Genomic DNA, 15,467 nt, shown 5'->3' on the forward strand with positions numbered 1-15,467 from the left:
ATCCTTCTTCTTTTTGGGTTGTATCGAAGAATGGCAGGATCTTCTGATTTTTGAGGAGATGATCCCATGGAGTGAAGCCATGACGTGACGTGGGATGAAGAGCGGCATGTAACTTAGGCAGAGGAAAAAAACGAGGGTACTGATCAACTCCCGCGCAATGCCACCTTCAAACGTATTAAACTCAATATATAATTACCACCCCTCAACTGTAACAGTCCACCGACACTGAATGTAGCACATAACAGAGACTGAGAATAGAAAGTTGATGGAAACTGAGGTTGAACGATGAATGATACATTATCCAACAACTGGGTTCGCCTGTTAGATCGTAAGTGTCACCATAATATTTGACGACGGTAATCTCCAGGTTAATGTCCAGTTTTACTAAGGTAAGAGGGAACTGTTTTCAATCTTCGACGACGGTGATGTCCAATTTAATGTCCAGTTTTTCTAAGCTAATGTCCACGTGTAGCATGTTGTCCAGTACAAGTAAAATACGGACGCGTGAAATTTGGAGGTTCACCCTGAGTTTTAATTTGGGCAATAATTTAGACAAATGAGGTATTTTATGCACGTGGCAGTCAGAGCATTTATGATTTTCTATGTGATAATACCGATAAAATTTCCAAGAAAAATATGTCCTTTTCATATTGTTATATGATAATTTTTATATTTTCTTTATATTGTTTTTAATTTTGGTAAAAAAACACATTGCCTTTCAATACAGATTTTACCCATTTTATAAAAGTTTTGAAAACAAAATAATATTAAATAAATTATTTTTTTTTATAGTTGTTATAGTGTTTTTACGTGGTTTTAAATTGATTATGAAATATAAAAAATTATATTAAAAATAAAAAATAATTTTATTAAAAGTAACATTATTTTGCATAACAAAATGAAATGTAGATAGTTATGTGATACTTGCTTATAACTTAAATAAGTATTTGCATAAAAAAAATAGGAGTAGCTGTCCACATGGCATTTTATTGTACATTTTCACCATATCTACTAGTTGCAAAGAAATTTCAAATGTGTTGAAATTTCAAAATATGTTAAGACTCTCACATAGTAATATGCTAATAATTATAAACTTTCTATATTTATATAATTTTAATAAAGTCCATTCATTGTTCTATTGATTTGAAGTTAATAAAATTTTAAAAAATGTTTTAAATACTAATTTCTCAAGAGTATATATATATATATATATATATATATATATATATATATATATATAATTCTAGTTGTCAATTACTTTTTGCATAAAAAGCAATTACTAAGTAACAATCCCATATATGAGACTTGTTTTTGATATAAATTGTTATTATGAGGTTTTTTAGATAAAAATTACAATAGCTATTTATGTAAAATAGTTAGCAGAAAAAAGTCATAAAAAAATAATATAATAATGGTTCATATAAGACTTGACTCTAGAAATCGACCTTTCATATGAAATTCCTAATCATTTTTAAAAAAAATACTTATTTTTAAATCATATTTATAATAAATTAAAATTCTAAGACTCCAATGATTTCACTATTTATTTTTAACCATTATTTTTCAATGCACTTGTCCATCATAATAAAGGCCTTTATAGTACTGCATGGTTTTGGCTAAATTTCGATCTCTGATTACAATATGGCTAAATGGAAAAACTACATTTGTAGTCCTACACAGGTATTTTATTGTACATATAAAACTACATTTTGATGAACATTTATGAAGTGTAAAAAGCTAAAAATGTTCAAGGATTAAAGCAAGAGTGACCAGCAATATAAGTTGCTTAAATATTAAACACTATGTAGTAAACCACCGTTAAACACTATGTAGTAAACCACCGCTAATTAGTTTATTGCATTTCCATTTTCTCTATTAAATATTACTTTAATTTTATCAAATTATCAAAATATATAAGCACTTTTCAAGTTGCTTTTGAAGTAATACATTGTAATGGTTGATGGTGAATATATATGCCATGCAGGGAGTTAATGATCAATTTATTCTCTTTTCATTCTATTTATTAAATATTATATTATTTTTATTCAATCAACAAAAAAATATATAATATATTTATTGCCAAGACTTATTTTTATCAAATTATCAAAACATATAGGCACTTTTCAAGTTGCTTTTGAAGTAATACATTGTAATGTTTGATGGTGAATATATATACCATGTAGTGAGTTAATGATCAATTTATTTCTTTTCATTCTATTTATTAAATATTATATTATTTTTATTCAATCAACAAAAAAATTATAATATATTTAATGTTGAGACTTTTTTATATGGTATTTTAATCATTTAAATGTGTACATTTCATTGATGGTGTATATCAATTTTAATTTGATATATTTTGTTATGATTTAATTTATTAATATTTTATATTTTAAAATTAATATTATATGTATAAATAAGAAGTCAAAGTGTTGGGCTTCCTTTGTACCTTGTCTTTGTGGCAAGTAAGGAACAAGTTAAGGTTCAAGACCTAGAGACATTTGGCACTAGTGAAAGTTTGCTCCCTTACAAACCAATAGTGGGTAATTACAAGTGGTGTGATTTTTCCTTAAATAACAATCATGAGACAACCTGTATTTGCAAACTATTTCTGATTATGGTTGTCCCCACTGCTAGTTTGACAACTGAGTTATGATAGGTTTTCCAATGTTAAAAAATAAGAAAGAAGACACACACACACACGCACACACATATATATCCAGCCTCAGCGGTGCTCCCAGAGCAATAGACTTATGCCTTTCATCCACGAAATAGAAGTGGATCTCCAGAGATATAGCACCTAGATGTGCTCTTTCCATCCACCACACTCCCAGCCTAGCCAACATTAGAATATCCATGGAATCTTAGATTCCCGACAGTGTACCTCATACCATAGTTATTTGTATCACATAGATATCTCAACAAGCAGCAATCCAATAAATGTAGCTTAACCATACATTGACTAAATGTCTTCATAGCAAGGCAGATGTTTGGTCGGGTGTTTTCCAAGAATACCAAGGCTCCCACAAGTTTTCTATATCCTGACCAGCGTCTTTTCCATTTTTTTATCCATACCTTCAAGCCTAGGAAGTAGTGCATCAGGGCTAGGTCTTTCATCTTGACTTTAGAAGTCAACTCCCTCTTACCTCGATAAATGAGAAGATCAACATTTGTTAGACAAATATCATCAATAGTTGCAATTCACAAACCAATCATCATAGCTCGACCATAGCGCCCTCTTAATATCAGGAAAGTGACCTTGCCAAAAGATGACCATTGAGCTATCTGCAACCTGCTAACTTTTATGTCATTAATCCATGTGCCAAATACATCCAATCATATTTATATAAATTCCATGCATCTTCTCAGGTAGTAGAGATATATCGAATCATCAGGCTTAAACATCAGAGTCATTAAATCATAATGAGTCACCATGTCTTGCCTTCATCAACATCATTTTTCATAGACTTCCATCAAGTAATAAACATAAAGTTATTCTGTCAGGGATTTTATAGCTCCCTCTGAAGTCTTACTTTAGTTGGTCATCTAGCCTTCATTAATCTTCTCCTCATTCAATGGATGAGATTCTATCATGTTGCGATTGTATCAGCAAACTTCTAGGAAGCTTGCTTCAAATGAGAGAGAATTTTTTTTAAATATCAGCATGGTCCTTCTTCTATCGGAGTGAAGAAATCCTCCCATGAGATTATCCAAAACTATCTACTTTATTTCTCCATTTCTAGATAACTACTGCCAATGCATCAATTTTCCCAATCCATTATTCATAAGGAGGTCCTTCTCATCCAGGCATCCATATCCATACTACCATTCTTCATAAAAAATTGGCTTTATGCATCAAAGTGTCCAAGGATCCAACCAAGATACTAAATTTAGAGTCCTCATAGTTCCTTCTTTTCATTATGCTTACCAAAACATAGGATTTCCCTCCTTCCAATGTTTTCTTCATGAGGCACATGCAATGATCAATGACAAGCACTATCAAGTAAAATATGCAATAACAAAAGAATGGTGTCAATATAAAATCTAGGGTTTCTATGCAACAATGGAGGATGGAATCCTACGGTTTCCAAATACAAACCCTAGATCTAGATAGAAATAAAATCATGATCCTCATCAACCACACCCTAGATTCTCCACAAACCTTAGAAATCAAGATGTAGACCTCAAAGTTTCCATACCTCTATCCTTCATGATCATAAGGGATGCTACAAGACCCGAAACAAGATGTCATGCTCTTCTTACTACTTGTCTTCAAGAATAAATACCTCAAGAATATTGCAACCCTTATCTAAGATGCCAAAATTAAAGGGTGTTGCATTTTCTTCAAGACATATTTCTTGCATAATTCTCTTTCCAATGAAGTGTGTATTCTAACTTCTCGACAGACATTCCTTGCTTCAGGGATGCTTTAAATAATACAACTGATATTCTTGACTTATATGAGAGACAACTATAGGACTTCAGGGAGGTCTTCTATTGTTCCTTTTCAAGGATCTTCTTCATCCATAAACAAGTTTGATGTCCTTCAAGGAGGCTGATCTTTCTTAACCTCAGAGACACGATTACATCCATTATTAGATGTTTATAGTTTCTCATTATCTTCATTATAAGAGAATATTATTACTACTTTTGTCCTCAAAATTGACCTTAAGGAACTTGAGATGACCCTTTAGTTAGGGCTTTCAAAAACAATGACATGTGAGCTTAGACTTTAAAATAAAGATATATAAATATGCTTAGAAGAACGATGCAAGAGAACCCTCATATACTCAAAACTACTTCACAATATTGTTATCTCTACAAATTCGGCTTCAATGGGATTGTTCAAACTTGGTACAATAATATATATGAGTGCCTTAGGACTGTGTATTTTCTCCACAGATTCTCGACCTCTTTACAAACATACAAACTGCAAAATGTACCTTGCTGAATGCTCTTGCAAGATAGTGCTAATGTACCTCCAATCAACTCATTCTAGGATTCTTATGTGAACATGACTGAAGAAGGGATCTTAACTTCTTCTTTGAGAATGATAACTATTGTTATTTATATAAATTACTTAAGCTTATCCACAGATTGTCTCTTTTATATCTCTATTCAAGCTCGAATGCACACACACACACACACACACACACACACACACACACACACACACACACACACACACACACACACACACACACACACATATATGGATTTAGAATTGTTATACTTATTGTCTTTTATGGCACCACATAAGACTGCAAAACATACCTTAATTAAGGTGACTGTAGTCAATCTTTTATCCTTCCATTAAACTTCCAAGCACATTCAAAGTGATTTGATCCTCTTTTATTACTAAGATATTTTCTCGTTGGACTAGGAAGACTTTCTTGTTCACAAAAACTTAGATCTTTATATGCAGATGTGATTGTTTGGAAATAAGTATATGTCTCTTTTATAGCAGATCTTCTAGCAACTTGGGCTAAGTATTTTAGATGCATATGATAGTAGCATGGGATTCAGCTCTTTTTCAAAATGGCTGAGGTTATCAATCAAAACCTTCAAACTGATTTTATGCCCATAACTTAAGGAAGATTCGACTCCCTTTGTAGCTTCACTACGTAACTCCCAACTAGGCCTATAAGGCCTTTCATTAATTTGGATCTTTTAATTCGATTACATAGTGCTCGAATTTCTAAGGTGGCTCAGAATTCGAACCTCTGAAGAACTTCTTAAGCAATGAGATATATTGTTAGCTTGTTAATGCTCTGAGATGGAGATTGGACATTCATATAGAATTTGGATCTTCGAAAACATTTTATCACTTCAAGGAGTAACTTTAGACCTCATAAATCATATCAATACTATATTCCTTTTGGTAAGATTCTTGGCCTTGTATGGTCTATTGGACTAGATCCTCGTCTCTTTAACACAAATTTCATGGGTTCTTTATTTTCATCCACGCGACTCTGACCTAATCACTGATTAGGGCTTCGAGAATTCAGATGTTTCTCCTTCTAAGAGTTTGGTCCTAGATGACCTACTTCCTATCTCTCTATCTTGGATATTTAGAGACCTTAACTTCATAATCATTGAAAAAGGGTTTGTAAAATATGCCCACACAGTCCAATACTTGAGGTGGAACCATTTGACAACAAATTCGTTGGTGATTTCTTTTCTTCTCTTACTTGGGCTTGTCCTCACCTTGGCTCAAATACCATGGTAATTTTATTTAACATGTTCTTTTCTTATAACAATTACTTCATTGTTCCATATTAGCCCAATTAGAATTTCATTTCATTTCTAATAGAAATCACATAAACCATTATCACATTGACAAGAACTGAAGAAAGAACAATAAACACAAATTTAGAAGACAAGCCAAGACAAGAGGACATTGAGATTTAGGCTTGAAGCCATGACAAAACCCCATAAGGGGTAAAACCCATAGATCTTTTCTTCTTGATAATATCAAATGTTTAGAGAGAGAGAAATCCAAAAGAGTAAAATGATACAAATTCAAAGTCAATAGTGAAATTGACTTGCCAATATGATGATCTAATGCCATTGTTCATATTCAAATAGATCACCTAGTCAAAGTTTGCAATTCTACCCTCAGTCAACAACAATCAAACTCTACCATAACCAAAATTTCAAAGGTTGGTCAAACTTTTCCAAAACAACTCGGTCAAAGGAGAGTGGAACTTGACCTTGCTTGCTAGTAAAATAGTAGAAAAATAGTCAACTTTGAAGTGGTCAAACTTGGTTAAATAGAAGGTCAAACTTGTTGTCAAACTTCCTCCTCAAGCTTGTGGTCAACACAGGTCAAACCTGCCCAAGTTTCCTCGATTCTTGTGTCATTCAATGCAGCCTAATCAAACAATGTCAACCCTCCAAAAATTATAGTCAAAATAGGTCAAATGAACCTCAATCAAAGCTGGTCAATACTGAATAAAACAAGAAGTCATCACAGAGATAAAATGCCTAGTCAAACTCTCACATGTGTGAAGATAATAGTTTCCCTTTGAGGTCAAAACAATTAAAAGAGGAAAGAGACCTTTTAGTTTCCTTGACCTTTATTTATATAGGTGAATATGGGTGAAATGGCATGTCTCTTAAGCTTCATGAGCCTACATGACTAGTGGGGTAGACCTTGACCAAAACCACATGTGTGGTCTTAACCTCAAAAACAAACTTTGCATTGTCAGAATCCAACGCTCCATAGGTCAAAATTGGTCCTCTCAAAAAAAGGAATTCATTCTAATAATTATCTTCTACAAATGAGTTTTCAAATGTGTAGTTTGACCGAAGTTGCGCATTTTAAGAAGAAATCACTCCATGACATCACAAAGGAGGATCCATAAATGATCTTTTTTATCGGCTTACAACAACATAATTCTTGTTCAAACCATGCACGCAGATATTATAATACGAATTTGATAGAAAAGGTGTCCGGAAACAAGAAGATATAAATGAATATAAATATTTCATTAAAATTGGGGTTTCAAGATTTGAATTAACTAGATGATCACGACTGCGAGTGAAAAGAAACTCCTGCACCTGCACAAGCGAAATGAACCCCTACAACATATACGTTGGTAGATTCTTCACAAACCAGTATAGTAGAAACAAATGGCAACATGATGACAAGGGTTGTTGCACTCAAAACAAGCTAATCTTTTAGCCCACCCCTGCCTTAACAATAATGAATTTTCACTATTCAAGAGAAAAAAAAAAAATCAAAGATTAGGGCACATTTTCTTGTATGAGATATGGGTAGTTGATTGCCAACCAGCTGTTGGAGAATCTGTTTGTTCGTAAGTGCGTATCAAAATCTCTTTTATATTGAAGAGGATTATTAAGTTTGGCAACGTTCCAAGATAATTATCATTTCCGGCACCTAAATTAAAGCACCAGTTCTCTTATCCCTTGGTTCCTGCTTTCTTTATTTTTGGGGCTTTAGGTTAAATTCCGGAAATAATAACTATCCTGAAAAAGCTAATAATCCTCCATATGAAAGAGATTTTAATACACTTACCAACAAGCAGATTCTGCAACGGCTGGTGAAAATTGGTGCTTCAATGCCTGCGGATCAGGGCCGAATTCCATTAATCCTTCTTCTTTTTGGGCTGTATCGAGGAATGGCAGGATCTTCTGATTTTTGAGGAGATGATCCCATGGAGTGAAGCCATGACGTGACGTGGGATGAAGAGCGGCATGTAACTTAGGCAGAGGAAAAAAACGAGGGTGCTGATCAGCTCCCGCCCACTGCCACCTTCAAACGTATTAAACTCAATATATAATTATCGCCCCTCAACTGTAACAGTCCACCGACACTGAATGTAGCACATAACAGAGACTGAGAATAGAAAGTTGATGGAAACTGAGGTTCAACGGTAAATAATACATTATCCAACAACTGGGTTCGCTTGTTTTAGAGTATAATACAACTTTCTGGTTAGATCGTAAGTGTCACCATAATCTTTGACGACGCTAATCTCCAGTTTAATGTCCAGTTTTACTAAGGTAAGAGGAAACCGTTTTCAATCTTCGACGACGGTAATGTCCAATTTAATGTCCAGTTTTTCTAGCCTAATGTCCAGTCTCCTACGTGTAGCATGTAGTCGAGTACAAGTAAAATACGAACGCATGAAATTTGGATTTGGGCAATAGTTTTCTTTTCGTTTGTCGTTAAAAATGTGTTCGGAAAGTCGATGATAAATAGACAAATGAGGTATTTTATGCACGTGGCAGTCAGAGCATTTATGATTTTCCATGTGATAATACTGATAAAATTTCCAAGAAAAATATGTCCTTTTCATATTGTTATATGATAATTTTTATATTTTCTTTATATTGTTTTTAATTTTGGTAAAAAAACAGCTTTCCTTTCAATACAGATTTTACCCATTTTATAAAAATTTTGAAAATAAATTAAATAGTTGATAGTGTTTAATATATATATATATAAAAATTTTTGTCATCAATAATTTTAGTTGTTAATTACTTTTTACATAAAAAGCAATTACTAAGTAACAATCCTACATATAAGACTTGTTTTTTATATAAGTTGTTGTTATGAGGTTTTTTAGATAAAAATTACAGTAGCTATTTATATAAAATAGTTAGCAAAAAAAAATCATAAAAAAGTAATATAATAAGTCCATATAAGACTCTGGCTCTAAAAATCGGCCTTTCATTATAATATGAAATTCCTAACCTTTTTTTGAAAAAATTACTTATTTTAAAATCATATTTATAATAAATTAAAATTCTAAGACTCCAATGATTTCACTGTTTATTTTTAACCATTATTTTTCAATGCACTTGTCCATCATAATAAAGGCCTTTATATTACTGCCTATACAACACATATGTCACCTGTCCATGGTTTTCGCCAAAATTTCGATCTCTGATTACAATATGAACCATGGCTAAATTTCGATCTCTGATTACAATATGGCTAGATGGAAAAACTACATTTGTAGATCTTATTTTAGTCTTACACGGGTATTTTATTGGACATATAAAACTACATTTTGATGAACATTTATGAAGTGTAAAAAGCTAAAAATGTTCGAGGATTAAAGCAAAAGTGACCAGCAATATTAGTTGCTTAAATATTAAACACTATGTAGTAAACCACTGATAATTAGTTTATTGCATTTCCATTTTCTCTATTAAATATTACTTTATTTTTATCAAATTATCAAAATATATAGGCACTTTTCAAGTTGCTTTTGAAGTAATACATTGTAATGTTTGATGGTGAATATATATACCATTCAGGGAGTTAATAATCAATTTATTGTCTTTTCCTTTTATCTATTAAATATTATATTATTTTTATTCAATTAACCAAAAAATATATTTAATGTTAAGACTTTTTTACATCGTATTTTAATAATTTAAATTTGTACATTTCATTGATGGTGTATATCAATTTTAATGTAATATGTTTTGTTATGATTTAATTTATTAATATTTTATATTTTAAAATTAATATTATAGGTATAAATAAGAAGTCAAAGTGTTGAGCTTCCTGTGTACTTTAAAATTGCTTTTACTTGGTTAAGAGCTTGTCTTTCTGGTAAGTAAGGAACAAGTTAAGGCTCAAGACCTAGAGACATTTGGCACTAGTGAAAGTTTGCTCCCTTACAAACCAATAGTGGGTAATTACAAGTGGTGTGATTTTTCCTTAAATAACAATCATGAGACAACCTATATTTGCAAACTATTTGTGATTATGGTTGTCCCCACTGCTAGTTTGACAACTGAGTTATGATAGGTTTTCCACTCTTAAAAAATAAGAAAGAAGACACACACACATATATATTCAACCTTAGTGGTGCTCCCAAAGCAATAGACTTATGCCTTTCATCCAGAAAATAGAAGTGGATCCTGAGAGATATAGCACCTAGATGTGCTCTTTCTATCCACCACACTCCCAGCCCAGCCAACATCGGAATATCCATGGAATCTTAGATTCCCGACAGTCTACCTCATACCATAGTTAATTGTATCACATAGATATCTCAACAAGCAGCAATCCAATAAATGGAACTTAACCATACATTGACTAAATGTCTTCATAGCAAGGTAGATGTTTGGTCAGGTGTTTTCCAAGAATACCAAGGCTCCCACAAGTTTTCTATATCCTAACTAGCATCTTTTTCCATTTTTTTATCCATACCTTCAAGCCTAGGAAGTAGTGCATCAGGGCTAGGTCTTTCATCTTGACTTTAGAAGTCAACTCCCTCTTACCTTGATAAATGAGAGGATCAACATTTGTTAGACAACTATCATCAATAGTTGTAATTCACAAACCAATCATCATAGCTCGACCATAGCGCCCTCTTAATATCAGGAAAGTGACCTTGCCAAAAGATGACCATTGAGCTATCTGCAACTTGCTAACTTTTATGTCATTAATCCATGTGCCAAATACATCCAATCATATTTATATAAATTCCATGCATCTTCTCAGGTAGTAGAGATATATCGAATCATCAGGCTTAAACATTAGAGTCATTAAATCATAATGAGTCGCTGTTATGAAACCAGCTCACAAAAAGATAGAAAAGAGAGATCCACGCCTTAGAATTCAGCCTCTTCGAGGGGTCAACCTCCTTTACATTACATAAATGAACAATTCTTGAATGATACAAATGACAAAACCTCCTTTCTATATATAGGAGTCTATGGAGTCACAATATAATCCAGCCGACCTAACAATAATAATATAAAGCCACAAAAATAACAATAGAGGGATTCTATGGGCACATTAATAACAATATGGGGGTAATGGGGGCACAAAAATATAAATAAGCGGTATAACTACAATAGTAATGGGGTAATCACTAGTATTATAGGGACCCAACATGCCCCTCTCCTTCAAAAAAGTGTTGTCCTCAACGCTTGAGTAGTTCAGGATACTTCTGCATAAAATTCTCATCCTCCCATGTGGAATCTTCAGCGGATAAGTTCTTCCACTTGATAAGGTACTCTGAAATTGATCGATTTCGTAGCTGTCGAGTTCTTGTTTCTATAACTTCTTCCGGTTACAATATAATTTTTCCTTCCTCGTCAAGTTCTGGCAATATTGTTTGAATTGGGAGCTTGTCGCCTATAACCTTCTTTAAGCATGAAACATGGAAAACTGGGTGCAATCGAGAAGCTGCAGGAAGCTCCAATTTGTATGCCATAGTACCAATCTTTTGCAACAACTTGTACGGACCATAATACTTTGGTGATAATTTATTATCCTTCTTAGCTTGCTTGAGGGACATTTGCTTATATGGTTGTAGCCGTAGGAATACCCAATCACCTACATCAAAACTTCTTTCACTGCGATGTTGATCTGCATGTTGTTTCATTCTATTCTGTGCCAACACGAGGTTATCCTTTAAGAGTTGGAGGACTTGTTGTTGATGTTCAATGTGATGTTCCACTGCCTGAACCTTAGAATTTTCTCTTAAATATGATGTGATGGATGGTGGTTGATACCCATAAAGTGCCATAAATGGGGTCATTTTTGTTGCTGTATGAAAGGAAGTGTTATACCACCATTCAGCCAGAGGCAACCATTTGACCCATTGTGTCTGTTTATCAGATACAAAGCAACGAAGATATCCTTCCAAACATTTGTTTACTATCTCAGTTTGCCCATCAGATTGAGGATGATAAGATGAGCTATGAGCTAACTGAGTACCAAGACAAGAAAATAATTGTGTCCAAAAATTTCCAGTGAAAATGGGATCTCTGTCACTTACAATAATCTTTGGGTTTCCATGTAGCTTTTGAACTGTTTCCATAAATGCAGTAGAAACTGTACTGGCTTTAAATGGATGTGATAATGCAAAAAAGTGTGCATACTTGGTAAGTCTGTCAACTACCACCATGATGACACTCTTTCCCTCAGACTTGGGTAAACCTGTGATAAAATCCATTGATACCTCCTCCCAACGTTGGCTTGGAATGGATAAAGGTTGTAATAGACCCGGTGTCTTAATTGTTTCAACTTTATTTTGTTGGCAAACCAAACATTCTGCCACAAACTTGTGAATATCTGATTTAAGGCCATCCCAAAAAAATTCCTTCTTAACCCTGTGGTAAGTTTTTAAAAATCCTGAGTGCCCTCCTAAGGGAGAAGTGTGCAATTCCATAAGAATATTTTGTTTTAGCTGGGAATTCTTACAGAGGTATAAGCGATCTTTGTACCATAACAAATCATTTTTCCAGCTAAATGTATCAAACGTACTGGAATCTTGTTGTAGCTTTCGAATAAGTGCCCACACTTCTTCGTCATTCTTCCATTCCTCCCTTGCTTCATTTATCCAATCTGGTTGGATGATAGAAATAGCGCACAACAATGCTTCCACATCCTCATCCTTCCTTGAGAGTGCATCTGCCACCACATTTTGCTTCCCTTTTTTGTAGATGATTTCAAAGTCATAACCCAACATCTTTGTGACCCACTTTTGTTGCTCTTCAGAGGATAATCTTTGTTCTAAAAAGTATTTAAGGCTATCATGATCTGTTTTTACCTTGAAGTGTCTTCCCATTAGGTAGGGTCACCATTTCTTAAGTGCATGGAGTATTGCCAACATTTCCTTCTCATAAATAGCTTTTCTTAGAAACTTTCCCTTGATTGGACGACTTTCAAAAGAAATGGGTCTTTCATCTTGCATTAGAACAGCACCAATTCCATTTCCTGAAGCATCACATTCCACAATAAAGGTTTTTGTGAAGTTCGGTGTAGCTAAGACTGGTGCTTGGCACATTGCATGTTCAAAGGCCTTTGTTGCTTCCGGAGTCCATGAAAATGCATCTTTCTTCAATAATGTCGTTAGAGGTGCTGCTATTCTCCCATAATTCTTAACAAACTTGCGATAATACCCTGTCAACCCAAGAAATCCGCGCAAATGCTTTATGGATGTGGGGATTTTCCATTCCTTAATGGCTTTAATTTTGGTAGGGTCTACCTTAACTCTTTCATGAGATACAATATGACCCAAATATTCCACCTCCTGGACTCCAAAGAAACATTTGGATCTTTTGGCATATAATTGTTTCTCTTCCAATAGTTGTAGCACCTTGTCAACATGTTCAACATGATCCTTCCAAGACTTGCTGTAGATAAGTATATCATCAAAAAATACTAACACAAATTTTCTAAGGAATGGTTTAAAATTTGAATTCATCAAACCTTGAAATGTTGAAGGTGCATTGGTAAGGCCAAAAGGCATGACCAAAAATTCATAATGACCCTCATGAGTTCTAAATGCCGTTTTCAGAATGTCTTCAATCTTCATTCTGATTTGATGATATCCTGAACGAAGATCCAACTTGGTGAAGTAAATTGATCCATGCAATTCATCCAGTAATTCATCAATGACAGGAATGGGGAACTTATCTTTAATAGTGAGCTTGTTGAGCTCCCTATAATCCAGACACATGCGCCATGATCCATCCTTCTTGTGCACCAATACTACTGGAGCAGAGAAAGAACTTTGACTCGGTTGAATTATACCAGCCTCTAGCATTTCTACAACCATACGTTCAATTTCACTTTTTTGGACATAGGGATATCTGTACGGCCTGATGTTTGGAGGAACACTTCCTGGAATCAGATGAATAGCATGATCATGATCACGCATAGGTGGGAGACCTTTGGGAGTCTCAAATACCTTGGAATGATTGTCCAGGACTTTTTGGAGATCTGGAGAAATAGATGATTCTAATGTGGAAACATCTAGCGAACATAATTGTGCAATTACACCTCTTTGCTCCTTTTTTAGAAGCTTTGTCATACCATTAGAGCTGATTATCTTTCCTGGTTTCCCTGCAATACCCCTTAATTCAACTTCCTTTCCTTCCACAGAAAATTTGATGAAAAGTTCTTGAAAATTAAAAGCTATTGTACCCAAGGATTGTATCCATTGGACTCCTAGTACAACATCAGCACCTCCCATTGGAATGGAAAGCATTGGGCTAGTCAATACATATTCTCCCATGGATAGCTTGATATTATGGCACTTTCCAGAGCAATTTATTGTTCCTCCATTTGCAATCATCACTTGACACTCTGGTGCTGGATATAGGAAGCAATTCAATTCTTTTGCTACCCTACAATGAATAAAATTGTGGGTGCTTCCTGAATCAATCAACACTATCACCTTTTTCTTCTTGATTTTTCCTTCTATCTTGATGGTTTGAGGAGTGGTAATTCCCACCAATGCATTACAAGATATGGTTGGATTTATTTGTTCTTCATCTAGGCTTTGTTCCTGGAGTATATCTTCTTCTTTTGACCTTTCTTTCTCCTTTTCTTCTTCCTCTTCACAATCTATGTAGAATAATTTCTTCTCAGCACACTTATGACCTTTAGTGTATTTGCTATCACAACTATAACAAAGCCCTTTTGCTCTTTTTTCTTCCAATTGTTGTGGTGTCAACCTTATAGGTTGTGGAAGACTAGGGGCAACTGCCGTTCCGTCTTTATAGTTGTGAGTGGTATGCTTCCTGGTTGCCATAATTTTGCTTTCCATTTTTCTTGCTAACCTGAATGCCTTCTCTAATGAATCAGGTTCCCAAAGTCGAACATCATGTTGGATATTATCCTTTAAAGACCCTATGAACACATCAATCCTATGCTGCTCTGGAATATCTTTTACCCTTATGTTCAATTTTTGGAACTCCTCAATGTGCTCCATTATTAAACCCTTTTGTTTGAGACTTATCCATTGGCTAAAAAAAGTGTTGCTTTTTGTATCCTCATAATGTGCTATCAATTCTTCTGTAAAAATTGCCCAAGTGATAAATTGTTTACGAGAGCAAAGCCATTGATACCATACAAATTGATTTGGTTCCAAATATAAAGTTTCCATACGTACCTTTTGCGTGTTTTGCACATTATTGAGATCGAAGAACTGCTCCATCTGTAATATCCATGTGGCGGGATC

The sequence above is a fragment of the Pinus tabuliformis genome, chromosome 3_2, assembly GCF_031772625.1.
Source record: "Pinus tabuliformis cultivar Carrire ecotype Pingquan chromosome 3_2, CPIR1, whole genome shotgun sequence".
In the NCBI taxonomy this organism is placed as follows: domain Eukaryota; kingdom Viridiplantae; phylum Streptophyta; class Pinopsida; order Pinales; family Pinaceae; genus Pinus; species Pinus tabuliformis.